The sequence below is a fragment of the Bison bison genome, unplaced genomic scaffold, assembly GCF_000754665.1.
Source record: "Bison bison bison isolate TAMUID 2011002044 unplaced genomic scaffold, Bison_UMD1.0 scf7180017864531, whole genome shotgun sequence".
Lineage (NCBI taxonomy): Eukaryota > Metazoa > Chordata > Mammalia > Artiodactyla > Bovidae > Bison > Bison bison.
The window spans coordinates 11,129,856-11,136,923 of NW_011495081.1; positions in this window are offsets into that span (position 1 = coordinate 11,129,856).

The following is a 7,068-nucleotide window of genomic DNA, read 5'->3' on the forward strand; positions in this document are numbered from 1 at the left end:
AGAGGCTTTTTAGTTCCTCTTCACTTTCTGCCATAAGGGTGATGTCATCTGCATATCTGAGGTTATTGATACTTCTCCCGGCAATCTTGATTCCAGCTTGTGCTTCTTCCAGTCCAGCGTTTCTCATTATGTACTCTGCATAGAAGTTAAATAAGCAGGGTAACAATATACAGCCTTGATGTACTTATAAATGGGTAAATAATACCATCATTTAATGCTAAATTTTCTCCAGTTCCTCTGTTCCATTTTGTAATAATAGTGATTATTATTAATGATGATGATAAATGCTATCCCACTGAACATGTATATCTAAGCATTGTGTTGAACATTTTGCATACCTTACTCATCTTTGCAAGGATTCTGTAAATACTATTGTACTGTTTTAAAGATGAGAATAGAGACTCAAAAAGTTGGGCATGTATAGATGTATTTTTCAAAGAGTTTCTATTGCAGTTTGGCTTCTGTAACTAATTACGGTTCTAAAGAAGCACATCATTGAACTAAAATTTATTATTGTCAAGTGAAAAGATATTATATGTCATTTGAGATTACATTTGGCTTTAGCTAGTAGTAAACTCAACTTGGAGTGAATTAACCAAAGAGATACTGTATGAGCCTGGTGAGCCAGAATAAACCCCAGAAACTTCATGGGAGTGTCAACCCTACCTGCCCCCCACCCCCCAAATCATAATATTTGTTATATTCAAGGAGAAAATGGTCAGAAAACTTGAATCAGGGATTTCCTCTTCACTCAGGATTTTACATTTGGAAGCTTATCAGATCAGGCTGAATTCTTGCAAATGTACCTTCCTGAGATAGCAGTCTTCACCTCCATCCTTTTACTTTGCCACTGCTTTGCTGGTGCTTTTTAGGAATCACTTAAGGGTCATCTTCTGAGGGAAGTCATTTAGAACCCTATTTAGGCTCTGACCTATTTTCTCAAATGCAATTTTATAATCACCTCAGTACAGAAAAAACATCAAGGCGGAGCTGTGTTTCCCTAGATGGATAGATGTGGAGTTGCTTAGCTGCATCCACTCAGACTCCCTTTCCCTCTTCCTCCAGTCCTGACTGTCTTAGCAGAACCCAGGGCTTCTTGGGAAAGTTGGAAAACCTTTAGGATAAGTGTTTTCTTTTGCTTTTAAAAATTACATTGTTGTCTCCCTGATATCTTCTGCCAAACATTGTGTGTTAATTCACCATTCAGCACATATAGTAGCAGAACATTTATTTACTCTCTCAGTGAATATAGTATTTCCAAGAATCCCTCTCTGAGGCAACCAGCCCTATTCCCCAAATGTAGTTATAGCTTGTTATTATTCCATATGCTCTTCATTCCATAACTAGTTCAACTGCACATTAATGAGAATCAACTCTGTTCACCTTGAATCCTTGAATTAAGAGATTGTATAAATCCTAGCTGAAGTCAATGCTGACTAAAATTTTTTTTCCTAGAGTGTGACTTTTCATATAATAAACTTATTTAATGGACACATATAACAGTAACTTATCTGGGAGTGTGGCAGGCAAATTTTATGGGGAAAAAAAATCAATTTCCCTCTTTCAATATTTCTTTTAACAAGGTTGAAAAATCATATATCTTAACACAGAATGTTCCTGAGCTCTGTGATTAACATGCAAGGCTGTTTCTTAACAGCTCTCTCTCATTTTTAAAATGACATTGAGAGCTTAGAGGCCCTTGTTCTTAATTTTTAAACTCACTTTCATTGTGTCTGACACAAAGCTGAACATCTTTGCCATAATTACTGTATAACAGTTATTTTTCGCAAAGTTGTAATTTTCCTAAAATTAGCTGGACTGCCTCAATTATGTAAATTGAATCCTGAGACTTTAATGAGTATATTTGCAGGAGCACACTAGACTTTTACAGGGAAATATAAGAGCAGAGGGGAAACACCTCCAGATGAGACCAGGAAAATGTGATTCACTATTGGTGGTTGCAGTCTCTTATGGACAGTTTGTTGGAGGTTGGGTCCTCTCTCTGCATTCTGGAATTAAAGAAGATCTATGCAAACCATCTCAGCCTAGAATCCTACAAAGGGTAGAAAGAAGATCCAAGAGTTAGGAGTTCCAGATGACCTTGATGCTGTATTTTGGCAAGGTTAGTCTGCATCTTCAGTCTTTATTTTCTCTTGATACCATGTTTTTTCTCTCCCTACAAGATGCCTTGTTCTGTTTATCTATTGATGTGTACCAAACTACCCTAAAATTTAGTAGTTTTGACAATAACATTATCTCTCATGGTTCTGTGGGTTGAATAGACTAAGCTGGACAGTTCTTGCTCATCACCTCTCGTGGGATCACGGTCAGAGGACAGCTAGGGCAGGAATCAAGTGCAGACTGATAGGGCTGGACAACCAAGATAGCTTCTTCACTCACATTTCAGGCTCCTCAGGGCCCCTCTACAACACATGTGTTTCCAGAAGACTAGCCTGGACTTCCTTCATGGTGCCTCAGTGGGAAACAGGGGAGGCTGCCAGATCTTTCAAAGCATAGTCCTGCAGTCCAGGGCTTCGCGGGCAGTGCTAGTGGTGAAGAAGCTGCCTGCTAATGCAGGAGACATAAGAGTTGCAGATTAAATCCCTGGGTCAGAAAGATCCCCTGGAGGAGGGCATGACAACCTACTCCAGTATTCTTGCCTGGAGGGTTTCCACAGACAGAGGAACCTGGAGGGTTGTAGTCCATAAGGTTGCAAAGAGCTGGACATGATTGAGCAACTGAACTGAACTGAATTTGCCACAGCTTTCACTAAGTTAGGTCTCTGATGGGTTTTGCGTCCTTCTTTCCTCCCCCCACCCCATCCTTTGTCTTTCCCTCCCCTCTTTCCCTTCTTCCTTGCCCCTCCCTTCCTGTCCTTCCTTCCTTCTTCTCCATTGCTTATTTTCTTTTCCTCTTTGTTTGAGACCAAATTCATTAAGTTGCCTTACTTTGCTACTTGTATTTTATATAATCCTTTCAGAAGAAGTTTTCAAAAATTGAACTCCTCCCACCTGTTCACACATATCTCTTTCCTAACTATACTCACTTTTCATTAACTGGATTCTCCTCCATTCTACAAACTCTTATCTCATCTTCCTGCTTCACTATTTCCCTATGAGCAAGGTCTACTTCAGTTCAATTCAGTCGCCCAGTCCTGTCTGACTCTTTGTGACCCCATGGACCACAGCACCCCAGGTCTCCCTGTCCATCACCAATTCTAAGAGCTTATTCAAACTCATGTCCATCGAGTCAGTGATGCCATCCAACCATCTAACCCACTGCCATTCCCTTCTCCTCCTGCCTTCATTTTTTCCCAGCATCAGGGTCTTTTCAAATGAATCAGTTCTTCACATCAGGTGGCCAAAGTATTGGAGTTTTAGCTTCAGCATCAGTCCTTCCAATGAATGTTCATTACTGATTTCCTTTAGGCTAGACTGGTTGGATCTCCTTACAGCCCAAGTGGTTCTCAAGAGTCTTCTCTAACATCACAGTTCAGAAGCATCAATTCTTCGGCTCTCAGCTTTCTTTGTGGTCCAACTCTCACATCCATACATGACTACTGGAAAAATCATAGCTTTGACTAGATGGACCTTCGTTGGCAAAGTAATGTCTCTGCTTTTTAATATGCTGCCTAGGTTGGTCATAACTTTTCTTTCAAGGGGCAAACATCTTTTAATTTCATGGCTGTAGTCACCATTTGCAGTGATTTTATAGCCCCCCAAAATAAAGTCAGCCACTGTTTCCCCATCTGTTTCCCATGAAGTGATGGGACCAGGTGCCATGATCTTAAATTTCTGGATGTTGAGTTTTAAGCCAACTGTTTCACTCTCCTCTCTCACTTTCATCAAGAGGCTCTTTTGTTCTTCTTTGCTTTCCGCCAAAAGGGTGATGTCATCTGCATATCTGAGGTTATTTATTTATATTTTCCTGCACTCTTGATTCCAGCTTGTGTTTCATCCAGCCCAGTATTTCTCATGATGTACTCCGCATATAAGTTAAATAAGCAGGGTGACAAGATACAGCCTTGACGTATTCCTTCCCCCATTTGGAACCAGTCTGTTGTTCCATGTCCAGTTCTAACTGTTGCTTCTTGACCTGCATACAGATTTCTTAGGAGGCAGGTCAGGTGGTTTGGTATTCCTGTCTTTTTAAGTTAGTGGCTTCCCTAGTGGCTCAGAGGTTAAAGTGTCTGTCTGCAATGTGGGAGAACTGAGTTCCGTCCCTGGGTCGGGAAGATCCCCTGGAGAAGGAAATGGCAACCCACCCCAGTATTCTTGCCTGGAGAACCCCATGGTTGGAAGAGCCTCGTGGGCTGTCTCTTTAAGAATTTTCCACAATTTGATGTGATTTGCACAAAGGCTTTGGCGTAGTGTCTACTTATCTACACTCCAGTACAGTGACTTTTCTCCTTTTTTCCAGGTATAATCATATGTTTCAAAAAGGTGTGTTTTTTACTCTAGCGCTCATGATATCTGGATTATACTATACCAGCTAAACAGATGAATGTTAGTTCAGTCATATTAACAACAGCACCTTTAGTTAACACTTGTTGAGCGCTTGTATGTGTTAGAGTTGTTGCAATTTACATTGTCTTACTTAAATCTTTAAAATCATCTTATGAGGTAGATGTTATTCAACCCATTTTCAGATTAGAAAAAATGAAGCATGAAGTCAAAAATTAGCATATTTAAGTATATTGCTGCTGCTGCTGCTGTTGCTGCGTCGTTTCAGTTGTGTCCGACTCTGCGCGACCCCATAGTATAGTATATTAGATAATGACAAATGATTTTCATGATGGTTGTATCAGTTTGTAGTCCCACCAGGTATGTGAGAACACCCCAACTGGACTCACATTCTTCACAGCATTGGTATTGTTAGACTGCTTAATTTTTGCCCATCTAGAGAGTATAAAATTGCATTTTATTGTGGTTTTAATTTGTATTTTCCCACACCCGAGGCCAGGGGCAGTGGCCGGGAGGACCAACCCCACATCTGAGGAGCAGTGGCTGTGTGGGTGCAGGAGGGCCTAGAGGAGATATCCCACGTTGAAGGTCAGGAAGGGCAGTGGTGAGGAGATACCCCTCGTCCAAGGTAAGGAGCAGTGGCTGCACTTTGCTGGAGCAGCCGTGAAGAGATACCCCATGCTGAAGGTAAGAGAAACCCAAGTAAGACAGTAGGTGTTGCAAGAGGGCATCAGAGGGCAGACACACTAAAACCATATGCACAGGAAACTAGTCAATCTAATCACACTAGGACCACAGCCTTGTCTAACTCAATGAAACTAAGCCATGCCTGAGGGGCAACCCAAGATGAGTGGGTCATGGTGGAGAGATCTGACAGAACGTGGTCCACTGGAGAAGGAAATGGCAAACCACTTCAGTCTTCTTGCCTTGAGAACCCCATGAACAGTATGAAAAGGCAAAATGATAGGATACTGAAAGAGGAACTCCCCAGGTCAGTAGGGGCCCAATATGCTACTGGAGATCAGTGGAGAAATAACTCCAGAAAGAATGAACGGATGGAGCCAAAGCAAAAAGAATACCCAGCTGTGGATGTGACTGGTGATAGAAGCAAGGTCCAATGCTGCAAAGAGCAATATTGCATAGGAACCTGGAATGTCAGGTCCATGAATCAAGGCAAATTGAAAGCGGTCAAACAAGAGATGGCAAGAGTGAATGTCGACATTCTAGGAATCAGCGAACTCAAATGGACTGGAATGGGTGAATTTAACTCAGATGACCATTATATCTACTACTGTGGACAGGAATCCCTCAGAAGAAATGGAGTAGCCATCATGGTCAACAAAAGAGTCTGTAATGGAGTACTTGGATGCAATCTCAAAAGCGACAGAATGATCTCTGTTCGTTTCCAAGGCAAACCATTCAATATCACAGTAATCCAAGTCTATGCCCCAACCAGCAATGCTGAAGAAGCTGAAGTTGAATGGTTCTATGAAGACCTCCAAGACCTTTTAGAACTAACACCCCAAAAAGATGTCCTTTTCATTATAGGGGACTGGAATGCAAAAGTAGGAAGTCAAGAAACACCTGGAGTAACAGGCAAATTTGACCTAGGAATAGGGAATGAAGCAGGGCAAAGACTAATAGAGTTTTGCCAAGAAAATGCACTGGTCATAGCAAACACCCTCTTCCAACAACACAAGAGAAGACTCTACACATGGACATCACCAGATGGTCAACATCGAAATCAGACTGATTTTATTCTTTGTAGCCAAAGATGGAGAAGCTCTATACAGTCAACAAAAGCAAGACCAGGAGCTGACTGTGGCTCAGATCATGAACTCCTTATTACCAAATTCAGACTTAAATTGAAGAAAGTAGGGAAAACCACTAGACCATTCAGGTATGACCTAAATCAAATCCCTTATGATTATACAGTGGGAGTGAGAAATAGATTTAAGGGCCTAGATCTGATAGATAGAGTGCCTGATGAACTATGGATGGAGGTTTGTGACATTGTACAGGACACAGGGATCAAGACCATCCCCATGGAAAAGAAATGCAAAAAAGCAAAATGGCTGTCTGGGGAGGCCTTACAAATAGCTGTGAAAAGAAGAGAAGCAAAAAGCAAAGGAGAAAAGGAAAGATATAAGCATCTGAATGCAGAGTTCCAAAGAATAGCAAGAAGAGATAAGAAAGCCTTCCTCAGCAATCAATGCAAAGAAATAGAGGAAAACAACAGAATGGGAAAGACAAGAGATCTCTTCAAGAAAATTAGAGATACTAAGGGAACATTTCATGCAAAGATGGGCTCGATAAAGGACAGAAATGGTATGGACCTAACAGAAGCAGAAGATATTAAGAAGAGGTGGCAAAAATACACAGAAGAATTGTACAAAAAAGATTTCACAACCCAGATAATCACGATGGTGTGATGCCGGACCTAGAGCCAGACATCCTGGAATGTGAAGTCAAGTGGGCCTTAGCAAGCATCACTACAAACAAAGCTAGTGGAGGTGATGGAATTCCAGTTGAGCTCTTTCAAATCCTGAAAGATGATGCTGTGAAAGTGCTGCACTCAATATGCCAGCAAATTTGGAAAACTCAG